We start from the raw sequence: 19,491 nt of genomic DNA, 5'->3' as shown, positions 1-19,491 counted from the left end.
TTACTGTTAATGGAAAGTTACATACTTTAATTTCTTCATAATCTTCCACACCAAACATATCCCACCTCCATACTCTTAGAAAACTCTGTTCTTTACTGAAATAGCTCTAGCTCTAGGTCTCTGATTAAATGTAATTTACTGGTGGAGATATCTGAAGCTTCATCTAAGATAAGTTCACCTGTATGACTCCTGGGGCAACCTTCACATTTCTCTTGGCTCCTCTTATTTTAATTGTTTATTTGGTTCATGTCTTCTGTAGTGGGCCAAGAGTGAGCACTGTGCCAACCTTGTTCACTTCCACATCCTCTTTCTCTCTAGTACTGGGCTTACCATAAACCTAAGTTGAGTTACTGAAGAATTCAATAAATTATAAGGCCTATATTCATAATATAATGCATTGGATATTACTAGAAATGCAGAAGGTTGTTGCTTTTATATACTGGTGTCAGACTTCATCTCTAAGACTTACATATATGCAATATTTCATATTTTTTAGAACAGAGTTATATGGTACCAGAGATTTTTGTCTATCATATTTACCCTTATAAACCCAGCACTTAGAAGAATGCCGAGTATGTTGTAAGCACTCAATATCATTATGAGAGCAGTTGATTTATCTAAAAATATTTTCTTTTGTTTCCTAACATGAATTTTTTATTTTTTTGTACTCATTTATAATGTGGTCCAAACACAGATGTGTGCATGTGGGCTGATGCCTCTCATTATCTATCACATAAATGTCATTTTCAAAAACAAAACAAAACAGAAAGCATTCTCTATGGTTGCCAAGGATGTATTTCCTAGGCTGATTACTAGTGTCAGAGATGATAGAATTATTCAACAATTATTCAATTATTCATGGTAGAAAAATACCCTATATTTAAATAATATCAGGAAAATATAGTAGCCTTAGCCTATTTCACAAATAAAAATAGGGGAGCAGAGGAAGAAAGGGAAAAAATACATTTATATTTTTTAATCCTTAAACTTTCATTCAGAGTTTTAGTTTTTACAATCTTATCTGAAGCTATTAGTCTCAAAATACTTTCCTAACAATGTATTTTTGTTGTGATTTTATTGGGGGAAAAATAAGAAGAAAAATAAGATGCAGGGCAATCATAAAATTAAAACTTAGAAAATAATGTAAAGAACTTAATTTTCCCTTTTTTAAAATCATATTGATGATCACATGAGCCAATTGAGTGATGTGATCATCTCAAATAAAACTTGAGGACTTAATGTTTATTCATTTGTAGTGTCTGTTTCCCTTAAAACTAGAAAATGACAGAAGTCATTAAAATTTCTTTAGCTGCAAGTAACTAGACTCCACTCATCAGAATTCATTCATTTTCCAAAAAGACTTTTTTTTTTTTTTCCTAGGCAGCATCCAGCATTTCTAATACAAATTCTGGGCATCTTAATATTATATATACATTATATATATATATATATATATATATATATATATAAAATTTATATTTATATATATATATTTATATATATAAATGAGCATTCAATACAGTATTAGGTAAATAAGCTATTAAGATAGATAAGCTATTGGGCGCCTGGGTGGCTCAGTCGGTTAAGCGACTGCCTTCAGCTCAGGTCACGATCCTGGAGTCCCGGGATCGAGTCCCGCATCGGGCTCCCTGCTCAGCGGGGAGTCTGCTTCTCCCTCTGACCCTCCTCCCTCTCGTGCTCTCTGTCTCTCATTCTCTCTTTCACAAATAAATAAATAAAATCTTTAAAAAAAAAAGATAGATAAGCTATTAAGGGTAGAAACCCATTTTCTTTTGCAGAAAAATTTTCTGTATTATGCATGTTCCAGTCACTTCAGGAGAGCAAAAAAAAATATTTTAAATTTAATTTGAGGCACATGCCAAAGTTCATTCTGTTCTGTGCTGTGCTCTGTAAATTTACAGTTATCTATTTGACTTGGATTTAAAGTTTCAACAGAACAGAATTTGGAGAGAATTCCCTGATGATAAAGTTATTGCAACTTGCACTTCACCTAGAAGGCCTTTCTGTATTGAGTTTCCACTGCTTAATTTTGCCACCACCACTCTTTCTACTCAGAGGGGTTGAAAAGCAAGTACAGAAAAGGAAAAGACTGAATGCCACCATTTGTCTTATGCTACCAGCGCAGAGTTGCAATTTAGTGATAAATGGACACCAATAAATCGGTTATGGTCAAACAGCACTGACATGTGGGTGTATTTTCTGTTCTTCGGCTAATCAAGGGAGGAAGGTAGAAACAATAATATTGACAACAAACAAAGCAGAAACACACACACACACAACTCTGACCCAAACCAGGAGATGATAGCCACAAAACTGTCTTCCCATAATGCGTATAGGTCATCTCCACCCATCAGTGTTGCTGACAAATAGTATTTCTTTGTTGTTGAAAACCTGTTCAAAGTTAATCTTCAAGAAGGTATTTTATAAACCTGAGGTCTAAAAGAAATCTCGTATCTGAGGAACCATCAAGCTATAAATACATACATACATATATACATACTTATCACTAATAGTATTCTTTTAAATGCCTCCATGTAGCTTACATGCTATCGAATGAGAAGACACTAAACAATAAAACCATAATTTACATGAGCAGATACTGCTAGAGTTATTTGAGGACATTATCAAAGAAGGGTTATGTCATTGTAAAATTTAATTCTAGTTCCAATCAAGAAGGTTTTGTTCATACCAAAGAAATTGGATGTATCATTTCCCCCATTCTAGCAGTGTGGTTGAAAATGTTCATGGCAGCAATAATGGATACAGAACCTAGAACTCAAGTTTCTGAAGAAGAGAATTAGATCCAAGAAAACAGACCAAAAAGGCTTTCATAAATTATTTTCTAGATTGTTACAGTATGAACTGGAGGCAAACAAAGTGTATGTAGAAATTAATCTAACATCTCAGTACTTAAGGAGAATTTGGAGCATTTGAAAATGTTGGATATTTATATCAGAAATCCATTTTGTGTAATGAGTAATTGTAAAAGGTTTCTATTTCCATAGAGGGTGGACATGTTTGTGGACAACATATGGACCATGGACATAGTCTGCACTTCTCATAGCTCTAGAGTTTAAGAATATCTCTGACTAGGGGCACCTGGGTGGCTCAGTCGTTAAGCGTCTGCCTTCGGCTCAGGTCATGATCCCAGGGTCCTGGGATCGAACCCCACATCGGGCTCCCTAATCGGCGGGAAGCCTGCTTCTCCCTCTCCCACTCCCCCTGCTTGTGTTCCCTCTCTCCCTGTGTCTCTCTCTGTCAAATAAATAAATAAAATCTTTAAAAAAAAAAAAAGAATATCTCTGACTATACTAGACTGAATGAAGGGCAAACATTGTGATGTCTGCTGACACATCTGCCTACTGGCAATAAGATTAGACCTAAAGTCTTTGTTTTGTATTTCACAAATGTCATAATACCATGCTAAAGGATTCGGCTTGGATGAATCAAGGTAGCCTCATGTTTCACGATCCAGAAATAAATCTGTAATACCTATATCTTCATCAATTTTAGCTAACACAAGCTGTCCACTTACTCCAGAAAATATTTCTGCATCAATGCTTACCTACCTCAGTATTACTCTGTACATTTTCTTTTCTCACTCCTTTTCCGATCTCTCTTGCTTTCATAAATGCTGTGCTATTAGGTACTCTCAGAATCACAGAAGCAAATTCCCCTATGAAATCAGTGATTTGAACTTCTTTTTTCATCTTCACGTAGAAAATAATATTTTATTTGTTTTAAGAATATAGACTTTCTTGGAGCACCTTCAAGTGGAAAACATTTTTCCTCCCACAGGTCATGTAATTAAAATTTTAAGGTCCGTTATTAATTCTCTTTCTTGCTCCTCATTTCCCATTTCTGACTTTGTACATAAAACACTCCATATGGATATTTCCCCAGATTAATCTCCTTGATACATCATACAGATTAACTAGATAGGAAAACACATACACACAAATGCGCAAATACACACTCACACAGCATTTATAAGAGAACTAGATGATATGATATCCCTACACAACTCTATATACAAACAGGTGGGAGTACACCACCAAGAGCCCAAATACCTGCATTTTATAACCATCTTTGTGGGAAGAAGCTGAGGGGAAAATACCGTATCTGACCTATCTGGTAGAAGAAAAATTCTCTACCAACCAAAAAGAATTCACAGGAAAGTATCACAGGCCAATCTGAGAATAGCAGTTGAACTTGGGGAGGATTTTGCCCAATTCAATATCAGGTAAATTGAAAATATGAACTTTCAAATTGACCACACAGGTCTTCTTCCAGGACAGCATCCCACACTAATGAGAAATTGAAGGGAGTAGAATCAAACTGAGAGGAAAAGACAGAGATGGATTTGATGTAAGTAGGGAAGGAAAGGGAACCAGAACATTCCAGAAAGCAAGACATTGTACTTTTTTAACACTACATAAACACCAAAAAATTGAAAAGCTTTGCAAAGAGCTATTCTAACTTCTGTACTGTGCCTTCTAATTGAGCAACTCATTTTAAATTTCAGAAAAACAAACTCACGTTAACCTGAGTTAAAGCAAAAGATCAAAGTCAAATCCTACACTAAATTATCATAAGAAAAGGGAAGAATAAAGCATAGAAAATATTCCTGCAAAGAAAATATCCCTACAGACAATGAAAGCATGCCAGAAAAGAACAAATAAAAAAAAAAATATTTCAAAAGAAGACAAAAAATAACACTTAGGAGGTTGATAAAATATAAGAGAAAAAAATAATTATTCAGAATAAAAATAAGAAAACTCCAAAATGAGATGATGGAACCAGCAAAGAATTAGACATAAAAAGAAAAAATATATGTTATATATAGCTATGTGTCAGTAATTTCAACAGGACATTGGATAAGCATGAATATTATTTATCTCTCTCTCTCTCTCTATCTAGAGAGAGATTGTAAGGGTAATTTTGTACAGCAATTTTGCCAGGCTGTGGTGCCCAGTTGCTTGATCAAAAGTGGTCTACATATGAAGGTATTTTTTAGATGTGATTAGCATTTTAATCAGTAGACTTTGAGTAAAACAGATTACTCTCCACAGTTGGGTGGGTCTCATCCAATCAGTTGAAGGTCTCAAGAGAAAAGATGCCAGTTCTCAAAGAGAAAGGATTTTGCCTCTAGACTTCCCTTAGACAGACTCAAGAGTGCAACATCAGTGCCCATGAGAATTTCCAGCCTGCTGGCCTGCCTTGCATTTTTGACCTGCCAATCTCAGAATATTTGGAGAACCCTAATACAAAGATAAAGGAAGTTATTTGTAATGTGAAATAAGAACAAGATATCATTATGAAGCAATCAAATAGAAATATTATGTATGGAAAATACCAGTTGATGTAAAGAACACAGAAGATGGAATACAGAGTGGAAAGGTGTGGCTAAAGGGTGAATTAGCAGATTAGAAGACTGTTTTTAGTTCTTCTATAAGGTATCCATCTAAGATAAAAAATAGAAAATATGAAAGAAAATTTAATAGGGAGGACAGATACAGGATTGCCAATATTTGAATAATAGTCATTCTAGCACACATGAAAAATAAATATGGATAGGAGGAAATATTTACAGTTAGTGGAGATGCATTTTCCAGAATAGAAAAAGGTGAACAACTCCAGACTGAAAGAGCCCATAAGCTGTAACACAGAAAATTTATAGATTTGACATTGGATTTCTTTAGAATATAGAAAACTGTAGCAAGAACTATTGAGTCCGAGACTCTACTTAGAAACAAGTTAGCATGGCAACACTTTCCTGAAGGCTGGCAATAGATAAAGACTGCTGGGTCAGAAACAAAGGTAAGCATTGACATCAGCATGTTTGTGTCACTTCTCCTTGGCCCATCAGTCTAACGGGAGTGCTACAGGTGGGCCCAGATGGATGCTTGAATGCACGGAGTTGCATCATGAAGGAGAAACCCTAATTGAAGGGAACTTGGATCTTTTATAATAGGAGGTAAGCATGCCCACTTTTTGCTCCATAGGAAGCACTGTATCTATTCTTCAAGGCTGTTCGCTGTATCATCCTTAAAATGATAATCTGAAACAAAGGACATCTGTGTGTGTAGAATTGTAAGACACCTGTAGAGAATTATCTCCTGACATACAAAACATCCAGAGTAAGAACATCACCTAAAGATAGTCAAGAATTGAATTAATTTTAGACTTCTCCACAGAAATATCACATGGTAATGTAGTAAAATAGATACTAAAATACTGAAGGAAAAGGTTTCTGAGCTCAGAATGGCGTATCACTTTTAGATGACCTTTATTGATGTATAACTGACATAAAATAAGATGCACATATTGTAAGTAAACAATTAAATGAGTTTTGACATACATCAATGCCCTGAAACAATCTCCACCATTCAGATAATGACAATAATCCAGCATTTCCAAAAGTTTCACTTGGACTTACTTGCTGGCTTGTGGAGTTGTGCTCTGAATATATTACTTCCTTTCTTCTGCTTTCTTTGGGTTTAATTTTCTTTCTTTTCTAGTTCACGAAAGTGGAAAGTGAGGTCATTAACTTGAGGCTTTATGTTTTTTTTATTATAGATGCTAAGTGCTATAAATTTTCCTTTTAATACTGCATTAACTAAACTCTGTATTTTCATATGTTGTCTTATTATTTTCCTTCAGTTCAAAATAAAATCTAATTTCCATTTTGATTTCTTCTTCAATCCATGGGTTATGGAATACTGTATTATTTAGCCTCCTTGTATTTTTGAGCTTTTCCAGATATTTTATTATTGACTTATAAGTTAGTTCCACTGTTTTCAGAGAACATACCTTACATGTTTTGAATCCTTTTATATTTATTAAGACTTGTTTGGTGGCCCACATGAGGTCAATCTTGGGGAATATTTTGTGTGCCACTGAAAAGAATGTATTTTCTGTTATTGTTGGGTGGAATTTTCTCTAAATGACAATTGGGTCAGTAGATGGTAGTGTTCAATCATCTATGTCCTTAATGAATTTCTATTTACTTGCTTTATAAATTATCTCAAGAGGAATATGGACTCTATAAATAGTAGTATTTGTCTATTTTTCCTTAAATTTCTAGCATTTTTTGCTACATTTATTTTGATGTGCTGTTAGGTGCATGAAGGTTTAAAATTACAATGTTCTTTTGATGAATTAAACTACTTCATTATAAAGTAATCCTACCTATCCCTGCTAATATTTTTGCTCAGAAATGGACTTTGATGTTACTACAGCTGTCTCGGCTTTCCTTGATTAGTTTGAAAAGCTATATATTTTTAATCCTTTTAAATTTAAATGATTTGTGCCTATTTTAAAAATAGGTCTCTTTAGGCTCCATATAGTTCGTTTTTTTTTTTTTTTTTTAATATACTCCAATAACCTCTGCTTTTTAATTGGAGTATGGAGAGCATTTGCAATTAATGTGATTATTCATAGTTTTGTGTTTAAATCTCTTATATTCCTGTTCATTTTTTTATTTGTTCAGTTTTCTGCCTTCTTTTGGATTGAGTATATTTTATGATTTAACTTTACCAACTTTGATAATTAGCTCTAACTATTTACATTATTTTCTAATGGTTACTTCAGGTGTTACAGTGTAAACCTTTAACTTTTTTTAGTCTATCTTCAAGTAATATTATGCCACTTTGTATATAACATAAAAACCTTGCAAGTATGCTTCTGTCCCTTCCTTCCTGATACTTGTTCTGTTGTCGTTTTACATTTACTTGTATATGTAGACTCCATATTATTTGTTGTTATTTTGGTTTAAACAGTCAATTACATTTTTTATTTATAGATTTTATTGTTTAGAATAGTTTTAAATTTATAGAAAAATCAAGCAGATGGTACAGAGAGTTTTCATATACCTTCCAACTCCATTCATATAACTTCCCCTATTATTATCTTACATTAATATGGTATATTTGTTACAACTAATTAACACAAATTGTTATGTTATTATTAACTAAATTCCATACTTTTTTTGGTAGAATTCCTTAGTTTTTACCTAATATACTTTTGCTGTTCCAGGATGCCATCCAGGATAACCCATTATGTTTATTTGTCATGTGTCCTCTTTGCTGTAACAGTCTCTTAGACTTTTCTTGTTTTGATGATTTTGATAGCTTTGAAGGGTACTGGTCACCATATTGTAGGATTTCTCTTTATTGGAACTTGTCTGGTATTTTTCTCATGATTAGACTGGGATTATGGGTTATTAGGAAGAAGACAATAGAGATAAAGTGCTATTTTCTTCATGCTATACAAGGAACATCAACAAGGTTTATGACTATATGTTGAACTTGATCACTTAGATAAAGTAGTATTTGTCAGATTTCTCAACTGTAAGTTGATCTCCATTCCCCTACTCTCTGTAAGGAAGTCACCATGTGCAGCACACAATAAAAGGTGAAATTATCTTTTTAAGAAATTTAGAAATTAAACAAAATAGTCATATATTTCCCCAGTACTTACCAGTGTTCTTCATTCTCTTTTGTAAATTCCTATTTTCGTCTTACATCATTTCAAGAAGTATACAAATTAAGCAAAATAGCTCACATAACCCCCCACATATTTATCAGCATTCTTCATTCCCTTCTATAAATTCATAGTTTCATCTTTTATCATTTTCTTATGGACTGAAGGCTTCTGTTGATGTTTTTGTAGTGCAGGTCTGATTAACATATTATTTCAGTATTTATATTTGTTTTTATTTCAACTTCATTTTTGAAAGATGTTCTACTGTCTTCTGACTTGTGTTGCTTCTTTTTTTTTTTTAAAGATTTTATTTATTTGAGAAAGAGAGAGAGAGAGAAAGAGTGAGCAGGGAGGAGCAGAGGGGGAGGGAGAAAGACTCTGAAGCAGACTCCACACTAAGCACAGAGCCTGATGTGGGGCTCAATCCCACAGCCCCAAGATCATGACCTGAGCTGAAACCAAGAGTTGGACACTTAACTGACTGAGCCACCCAGGCGCCCCTGGCTTGTGTTGCTTCTGATGAGAACTCTGCTATCAAAATTATATTTGTTCACTGTGCATAATGTGTTTTCTCCTCTGGTTTTTTAAATAAGATTTTATTTTTTTATGTAAGCTCTGTGCCCAACGTGGGGCTCAAACTCATGACCCCAAGATCAAGAGTCACATGCTCTACCAACTGAGCCAGCCAGGCACCCTTCTCTTCTATTTTTTGTAAGATTTTATTTATTTATTTGCCAGAGAGAGTGTGAGAGTACAAGCAGGGGAAGCGGCAGGCAGAGAGAGAAGCTCAACTGAGCAGGGAGCCTGATGCAGGACTCAATCCCAGGACCCTGGGATCATGACCTGAGCTGAAGGCAGACACTTAACTGATTGAGCCACCCAGGCATCCCTCTTCTCTTCTATTTTTAAAAGGTTCTCTTTATCACTGGTTTTAAGTCATTGACTGAAATGTGCTTTGATGTTATTTGCTTCAGGTATATTATATTTAGAGTTTTTCATGCTACTTGAATCTGTGGATTTATGGTTTTTACTATACATTTGGATGCTTTTGAGCCATCATTTCTTCCTCTCCACAGGACACTCCAATTACATGTAGATTAGGCTACATGGAATTTCCCATAGCTCATTCCTACTTCTCTTAAAAAAAGTTTAAGTCATTTTTATTTCTAGGTTTAACTTTGGCTAATTACTATTGCTTTGTCTTTATTAATATTTCCACTGTATTATCTAATATAGTGTTAATACCATCTATTGTATTTTTTATCCATTGTATTTTTAAAGATTTATTTATTTATTTGAGAGAGAATGAGAGAGAGAGAGAGATAGTGCGTGTTCATGCCTGAGCAGGGGGAGAGGCAGAAGGAGAGGGAGAAGGAGGAGGTCTACTCCCCACTGAACATAGAGGGCAGCGGGGGGCCTCTATCTCGGGACCCCAAGATCATGACCTGAGCTGAAATCAAGAGTGGGCACTTAACCGACCGAGCCACCCAGGCACCCCTATCCATTGTATTTTTAATGATAGTCATGGGAATGTTTTATCTCTAGAAATTTGACTGATGTCTTCTTTATATTTTCCATTTTACTATTTAACATATTCACATCTACCTTCGTGTACATATAAAATATACTTATAATACTTCTGTCGAGTCCTTGTCTACTAATTCTATCATCTGTGCCATTTTGAGATCTGTTTCTATTGACTGAATTTTCTCCTGTGTGTGAATCCTTATTCCCTTCCTTTTTGTATGCATGCTAAGTTTTGATTGAATGTAAGACATTGTAACTTTATCCTTTAAGGTGTTAGGCTTTTTTATATTCCTATGAATATTCTGTAGCTGTGTCCTGGGACAGAGTTGTGTGGAAATAGTTTGATTCTTTCAAGTCTTGCTTTTATACTTTCTTAGACAAGATCTGAATGACTTTTAGTCTAGGACTAATTTTTCCCTACTGAAGTGACAACTATCTGATATTCTTTTTGGTGACCCAGGAATTACAAGGTTATCTGCTTTGGCTAGTGGAAACAGGAACTGTTTCTGGCCCTGTCTGAGCTTTAGAGATAGTTTTCTCTTCTGCCTAATGATCAGTACTCATCTGAGAAAGCAAGGTCTCTCAGCAAATGCCCACTGCTCTTTCTCTCTTTGTACCCTGTCCTGCAAACTGTAGCTAGAAGACATCTTGGTTACCCAAACTTCCAACTCCACCTCTCTGAAATTTGGAGATCCCCAGGCTCTGCCCGTGACTTTCCATCACACACTGTGGCCTAGAAAATACATAAGGCAATTACCTGGGTGATTATAAGACTCATCTACTTTTGTCTTCTCTTCCTGGGCCTTCACCATATTGTATTTTCCTGGTATTTCAACTTGGACTTAAATGGTACCTTTCAGATAAAAAATTGTTTATTAGAGATAGGGAGAGTTCATAAAATAATGGTTCAATTAAAAATCAAAGTAAATAAAAAAATAAACAAAAAATCAAAGTAAACAATTTAAACATGCATACTACGCTCTCTTTTTCCATTTGCCTCAATTATGATACCAAACTACCAGTTTTATTTTTTAGTTGCATCTCAATTCTTTAAAAAATGAAACCATTTTAAAGAAACTGTAACTTTTAAATTTTACTGCAAGCATTTGATATTTTTCTCTAAAAAGCCCTAAAAATTGATCAATAATCAGCTTAATAGGAGTTTCATGCATTTTATCTCTTTAAATTATCCACATTTAATCAATTTTCCAAATATTCAGATGGAAACCAATCATAAAAACCCTAAAGCTAAAAGTCAAAATAGAAAAAAAAAAAGTTTCCCTTTCTAGATTCTACTTTCAAAGATAAATATTTTAGGTTTTTTGTTTTTTTTTAATTTTGAGTCCATTTACCAAAGAGACTAATTGAAACATGAGATGGAATGAACTTTATAAAACAAAAAAAGAAAAAAGAAGAAGAAAAACACAGGAAAAGTAGCATTTTAAAGGAGCCAAGAAATTTATAATCATTTCAATCATTCTGATATTATATATTTGAGTTTTTTATTATTAAATAATATAGAACATTTGACAAGCTGATATGTAAGTTAGGAAATCTGAGTTTTTAATATTAAAATAGATTTTCCTCTAGATCCTTTCGTAATCCTTTATGGATTGGTTTCTCCTGATGTTTTCTAATTGTTTATTATTATTATTTTTTTTCTGAAGGTAAATTTAACCTTGCTTCCAACTCAAAAGTGCTGTTTTGGAAGCAAATATATAATTATAGTGTGCAAATCCTTTGTGTGTATTGTATGTAAGTAATATAAACACACAAAAGTCTTCAAATATTTATTGTTAGAATTTTATTAAATATTTTTTGAGCAAACAGGAGTAAAAGCAACACTTTGGTTGAGGAGTCTTGACAACAAAGGTGAAAACAAGACAATTCATAATAAAGTTGAAAGATGATCATCTATCATAATAACAATCAATAACTATGACTGCCATTTGAAACACTTACTATGAATTGTCAATAAATCACCCATGAGATACTACTATGATCATTTTACTAAAGAGGAAGCTAAGGCACTACGCATTTAAGTAACTTACTCTAAAGTGGTAGGGCAGGGTGAAAAACAAGCTTCTGATTGGTCCTACCAGGGCTATTTTTCTCTAAACAGCTTCATTGATGCACAATTCACATACTAGGACATGGAATTTTAGGACAAATGTTTGAGACTTCAAAAAGATTTGGATTTACAGTGGATGCTTCAAGCTACCCAGCTCTGAGCCTGGGGAAATAGGTATTTACTCTTTTATTGGAACCTTGGAAGAAGCATTAATTTAGTTCAAGCTTTCAGCTCTCTTATTTTGCAGATAAGGAAATTGAGCCCCAAAGAAGTGAGACCTGCCTAAGAACGTACAGCATATTAGTGGCAAAGTAGAACTGTAGGCTTCAAGTTCACTACATCTAAGCATACCATGCTTTAGCATCTCTCTTTTTCTGGTCTTCATCCTCCTTCACATATAGTTTTTATGTTACGATAATTATAATGTAGACACAACTCAGGAGAATACGAATTGTTTAAAACAGTTTTTCTTCTTTCATGTTTCCATTTTTATTCTTGTTACTCTTTCTGTTCACTCTTTATACTTAATGCATTTGCCATATTTGCCTCTCTACGGAGTATTTTTATAAAAAGCCCAAGAAACTCAGCAGTCCCTTTTACTAGGGTGTGTTGAAATCTCTGACCACATATTTAAATGTAAGATGTGTTTTTCTTTCCTTTTAAGCAGATTTTTTAAAAAGATTTTATTTATTTATTTATTTGAGAGAAAGAGAGAGAGAGAAACAGCATGAGAGGGGAGAGGGTCTGAGGGAGAAGCAGGCTCCCCGCTGAGCCGGGAGCCCGATGTGGGACTCGATCCCAGGACTCCGGGATCATGACCTGAGCCGAAGGCAGTCGCTTAACCAACTGAGACACCCAGGCGCCCCAGATTTTGTTTTTTAAAGCAGTGTTAGTTTCACAGCAACATTGAGCCAAAAGTACAGAGGTTCTCAAATACCCCCTGTTCCTAAACAGGCACAGCTTTTCCCATTGAGAACATCCAGCATCACAGTGGTACGTTTGTTACAATTGGTGAACCTACACTGACACATCATTATCATCTGAAGTCCATAGTTTACATTAGAACTCACTCTTAATATTGTAAATTCTATGATTTCGACAAATATATAATGCCACGTATCCACCTTTGTACAAAATTTTATATAGAAACTGTCCTTTACATTAAAATAGTTGTCCTGCATACAAATCCTCAGTGCTCCTCCTTTTTATCCCTCCCTCCCTTCGACCAGGGACATAGAAATGTCTCTAATATATTTTATTAAAATATTATGTGTACAATTTCAACATTACATTTATAAAACAACAGCAAAGACAAACAATATAAACATAAATCCTGCTCTAAAACAGCCTCCTTTGTATATTTTGCAGGGAGATGAACTGATTCTATGATCATTTTGATAATGGTCATATAAGAAATGAAGAGCAAGATGCTTTTTGATTTTCTTTTCCTTTCCTTTATCATACCAAATTTCACATTTGGTTGGCATGGAGGGATGTTTAAATGTGACACGTTCCCTTTGGAAATGGAATGTACTTTTGGGAATGGAAAGGTCCTGCTATGTGCTTTCACACACAAGAGTCGTATGATCCTTGAGAGAGACCTCAGCAACCTTTTATGTCATCACTTCTCTTTAAAGTCTGTTGGAAATAGACACCAGGCTGGATTAAACATGGAAATTCCTATTATCTTATCCCAAAATGTTGCTTTTCTGAGTTCACTGGTTTTCTAGCTCTCTCCTGTTTGTTAATGCTTATTATTTCAGTAGCGTGCAGAAACCTTAAAAGCATTCACTTTTCACCATATTGTATGTTGGAAATGGAATGACACATTTTAGGAAGTTCTTTGTAATTCAGGCAAGAAAGTTTTCAAATTATGACAGTTTTTCTTAATTATTAGTGTTATATCTTAATTGGGTTACATTGCCAATAAATGAAAATTCTTCGTCTGCATTTTTAAAGCTGACACTGGGAAGTAAAATTTCAGTTAGAGAAATTTCAAGTGGCTTTTTTAGTGGAGATAATAACAGGCTTCCCACTCAGTAATTTCTTTCTTGAATGCTTAATATAAAAGGTTTTGAACAGTAGTTTTGTCAATGTGCCTTTTTCAGTAAGTGGTGTGGGGCAAACATGCTGAAAATTATGTGAGAAGAAGCAGGATTACTTTTTATTTCATCAATCTTAAAATTTTAGTTGACAATTTAAAGACTTTTGAGAATAATAAGGAATATCATTGGATGTTATTGAAAAAGACCCGTAATAAGTGTGTAGGTATTAGCAATAAGGAATAATAGATAATAGATACTATTTTATTGAGAATGTTATATGCCAAACATTTTACATTCATTAATGTATTTTAATGTAATGGAAACTTTGTAAGAAAATTTCTATTTTCTCTCCATTTTACAGTGAAGGAAACTGAGGTTTATTAAATTTGCACATTGAGCAAGCATTAAGTGTGACTTGGCAGAGAAATATTTCAAGGCACCTATAATAAATATGTTTGAAGAACTAAATCATGTTTAAAAATTAAAGAAAAGTAGGATAACACATAGAAATTATTAATAAAGAGATAGACACTTTATTTTTTTAAAGTTTTATTTATTTAAGTAATCTCTACATCCAATGTGGGGCTTGAACTCATGACCACAGGATCAAAAGTTGCATGCTCTTCTGACTGAGCCAGCCAGGTGCCCAAAGAGACAGACATTTTAAAAAGAGCAAAGTGGAAATTCTGAAGTTGAAAAATACAATTACTGAAATGAAAAACTCACTAGATAGGTTCAACAGATTTAAGTTAGTATATCCATCTATGCTCTTTTGTGTCTATTGTTTTTCTCTATACTGTTACTTTCCACCTATTTGTGCCTTTGAACCTAAAGTGTATTCCTCATATTCAACATGTAGCTGGATCTTGTTTTTCATCCAGTCTGACAATATCTACATTTTGGTTAGAGTATCTAGTTCCATCAAACTTAAAGCAATTATTGATATAATTGGGTTTATATTTGCCATTTTGTTATTTCTGTTTTTCTTCATATTTTAATTATTTTAAAATTGTTTTCTTACTGGTTGTTCTAGTAAATAAAACATACATCTTAATTTATCATACTTTATTTCATGTTACTACTAACTTAAATTCTGTAAAGAATAGGAACTTTGCTCCAGTATAAATCTATTTTCCCCATCCTTTCTGTCATGATTGTCATATATATTACACCTGTCTTAAAATTAAACAATATACTGTTATATTCTTTATTCTTTCCTTTTTTTTTTTTCTGAAGAGAGAGAGTGTGCGCAAATACAGAGAGAGAGAGAGAGAATTTTAAGCAGACTCCATGCCCAGCATGGAGCCCAATGCAGGGTTCAGTTTCATGACCCTGAGATCATGACCTGAGCCAAAATCAAGAGTTGTATACCTAACTGACTGAGCCACCCAGGTGTCCATATACTGTTATATTCTTACTGTTTTATACATATATATATTATATATATGCGTATATATATATATGTATATATTTTTAAGATTTTTGTTTATTTGAAAAAGAGAGAAAGAGAGAGGATGAGCAAGGGGAAGGGCAGAGGGAGAGGGAGAAGCAGACTCCCTGCTGAGCAGAGAGTCCAATGTGGGGCTCAATCCCAGGACCCCGAGGTCATGACCAAAGCCGAAGGCAGATGCTTAACCAACTGAGCCACCCACATGCCCCTACATACTTATATTTTTAAAAGAAATTAAGAAAAGAGAAAATATATAATAATGCAGGCTTTAATGGCCACATGTTTACAATTTTTTCCATACTTCTTCCTCTAGGCTTAAGTTACTCTCTGGTATCAATTTCTTTTAACCTGAATAACTTTAGTATTACATATAGAGTATGTACATGAGCAGTGAATTCTCTGCTTTTATTTTTCTGGGAATGTTTTCTTTTGGTCTTTAATTGTAAAGGGTAGTTTTGATAGATATAGAATATCTTATTGACAAGTTTTCTCTTTCAGTGGTTTGAAGATGTCATTCTACTGCCTTCTAGCCACCTTGTTTTTGTTGAGCAGTTATTAATCACTTTTTTTTCCGGTATTGATTTATCTTTCATTTCTCTCAGGATTTTTTTTTTTTTGTCCTTGGCTTTCAGTACTTTGGTTTATGATGCATATAGGTGGGTATCTCTTAATATTTATCTTTTGGGGGATTATTGAGCTTTTTAATCTTAGATTAACAATTTTCATCAAATTTGAGAAGCTTTATTTTTCTTCCCTTTTTTCTGTCACTAACCTGATCCGCACCCTCTGGCAGCAGTCGTTCTGACACTCACAGCAAAACCTCCCCTGGCAGGGCTACTCTTCTTGACCAATGAGTGAAGGTGTGGGGATTGGGAGCATCCCCGGAAAGATTGTAGACTCCCATTGTTTTTACTCAAATTTCTAGTAGTTCTTCATTAATAAGAGCTTCTCCACTTGTTGTTTTCTTTTGGTTTTCCAGAGCCCTAAAATTATTTTCTTTGAGAATTCTGTTCCTTTTTTGTACTTGTTTGGGGGGAAAAGGATATACTTACATCTTCTTGCTGCCATTTATAGAGTGCAGAGATTTTCTTCTTTTTTTTTTAATTCAGCCACTCTCAGAATACTATATAATTAGTTTCCCACAAAGCACAACTTTTCCTTATGTTATCATAAGAATAAAAATCAGATATTCTCTATAATTAATTTGTTTCCTGTAGATTATTTCTATATCTACGATTTACCTAAAAATCTTCAGGAAAAAAAAATGTGCACCTCCTGTTATGCTTCAGTGACTTATTTAAAAAAAATTAAAAAACATTTTGACATATTCTTATACATGGTGAGATTTATATAGACCAAGTTTTGCCAATAACAAGATATGTGAATTATCCTCATTACTGTACTTTTTTTTTTTTTTTTGCTAGCATGCTGGAACCACTCACTCCCATCATCTATTCTCTGAAAACCCCTGACTCCTCATCCAAGATGACCTAGTTGTCTGCCATTCTTTCTCCTCTATGTGGAGGTTGAATAACCCGTATCCACATACTTGCTTAAACTGCCTGTATCAGCCTGATCCTTGCTGAGAATGTAAAAATGGAAAGAGGAAGTTGTTGGACAATATGATTCTCTAAGATTAAAGACCTTTGTGAAAAGCCATAATGGACAGCCCAACGTAACAAGATCGAAAGAGAAAGGAATTATCAGTAATTAGGGAAAGGGACACAAAAACAAACTTCATCGATGAAATTTGTGTTGGGGGTAGACTCCCCCCAACCAAAGTCGGGAAGAAAGTAGTAAAGCTAAGCATTATCTTTACACCTGACATTCTGAGCTGAGCCCCTGCCCCTTCTTTCTTAGTCACTTCTTACAGGTGACTGGCTCTGTGGTGAAGCCAAAGGTCTAAGATAAGTAGTAAAGAGCAAAGTCAACGTATGGAGGTATTTTAAGCTGTGCCACTATAGTTGGAAGACACATATTATTTGATATTCATCATTGTAAATCAGGCTCTTACTAAAACAAAACAAAACAAGCAAACAAAAACCCCAAACCAGATAGATGCATACGGGACCTCGTTATTCTATGGGGTTATCAAAATGTATGCTCTCTGTATTTTGTTAAAGGAAAACATATGTAAAATGTGTTGTATCCTTATAAAAGTTTCTTTCAAACTAAGGACAAAAAATTACAATGTGATTCAGATACTCAGCTGGAAGTAAATATGCATCCCTTACAATCTCAAATGGGCCTACCTAAGTAATTAAGGTATCGGCTCAAAATGCAAGTCTGGGGCGCCTGGGTGGCTCAGTTGGTTAAGCGACTGCCTTCGGCTCAGGTCATGATCCTGGAGTCCCTGGATCGAGTCCCTGGATCGAGTCCCACATCGGGCTCCCTGCTCAGCAGGGAGTCTGCTTCTCCCTCTGACCCTCCCCCCCTCTCATGTGCTTTCTCTCATTCTCTCTCTCTCAAATAAATAAATAAAATCTTTAAAAAAACCCCAAAAAACAAAAAACAAAAAAACCCAAAATGCAAGTCTGATTTCTTGGAAGAAAATTTAACTTTAACATCCTTTAACTTTATATTCATGCAGACTTCTAGTGGACAGCTATAAAAATGCTAATAGTCTCCTGCATCTTGGTTGAAGGTGTCCTAGACTAAAGTCACTGTTCAGATTTGCTGTCCTTCAAGTGAAACTGAAAATTTTCGGAGAAAAGGCCCTAGGGAGAGTTAATTCTGCTGTGTGGCCAGACCTCTCTCATACGCTCTGTAGCACAGTCTTTCTCTTCCATCTGCCTCTCCACCCTACAGATCACTTTCTGGGATCTGAGGAAATTGTGCAGAAAAGTATGGAAATAAAATCTAAATGTGGTCTCCCTGATCCGTCATGCTCTGTAAAGCATTAGAAATACACGTAAGTTAATTTCCCTCTCATCTGTTTGCATTTTATTTTCTATTTGAATGACTAGTTATTACACAGATATGTGAAATGCATTAGAAACCCCAGAGGAACACCAATACTTTTCCCTATCTGATTATAAAAAGACCTTATTCTCAGTTCGGGGCAGGTAGGAAAAAGTGCATGTTAATGAAGTAGATTTTGCCTGTTTGTTTGAGATATAGACAAAATAATATTCATTAATCTGTTTCCTTTTAAGAGAGAATACATGCAAACCAAAATTTACAGGACACAAAATATTTTTAATTACTGGTCAACTAGGATGGAGAATTTATCATGTTCATTAATTCAAAACTTTATTCACTGTCTTCTAAGCCTTTCAGAAGGGTTTGAAGAAAAAATTAGCCTCCAAACCAGTCTAGGAGAGTCTAAATAACATATGTATGATAGTCATTCTTATCGACATGGTCCAAATAACCATAAAACATTGGATAGGAATTTAATCTCTGTGTCAAAGGAATAAAGAAATTATTTCCTGCTGTAATGAATGAAATTGGTTATATAGAGGTCCTTGAAGAATAGAGCAGGATGTTTCTATTAAAGGAAGAGAGAGTAGATTTGACAGTAGTTAGCACATCTGAAGATCAATAAATGTTTTTTGATGCGGAGAAAGTAAAGGATTTAATGTATGAAGTTGAATATTGGAAGAAGAATCTGGAAAGTTCAGTGTCAGGCCCTATTGCAGAAAGAGATGATGAAGCATGGAACTGTTGACAAGACACAGATATGCAGAAGTGGATTTTCCATAATGCAAATGAAGTTTTAGATGCTGGGCCCCCAACTACCCTGACACTTTCCAAGGCCTAGAAGAGACTTGAGCAATATGTTCACAAAATCATGTGGGATTTTTTTGTTAATTTACAAAGGTAAGATTGTTAATGGCAATTAGTTAAAACTGTAGACTCTTTCCACTCTGATTTTCCCCTACTGCATTCCC

Source organism: Neomonachus schauinslandi, chromosome 11 (genome assembly GCF_002201575.2).
Source record: "Neomonachus schauinslandi chromosome 11, ASM220157v2, whole genome shotgun sequence".
NCBI lineage: Eukaryota > Metazoa > Chordata > Mammalia > Carnivora > Phocidae > Neomonachus > Neomonachus schauinslandi.
This window is presented reverse-complemented; position numbering follows the sequence as displayed.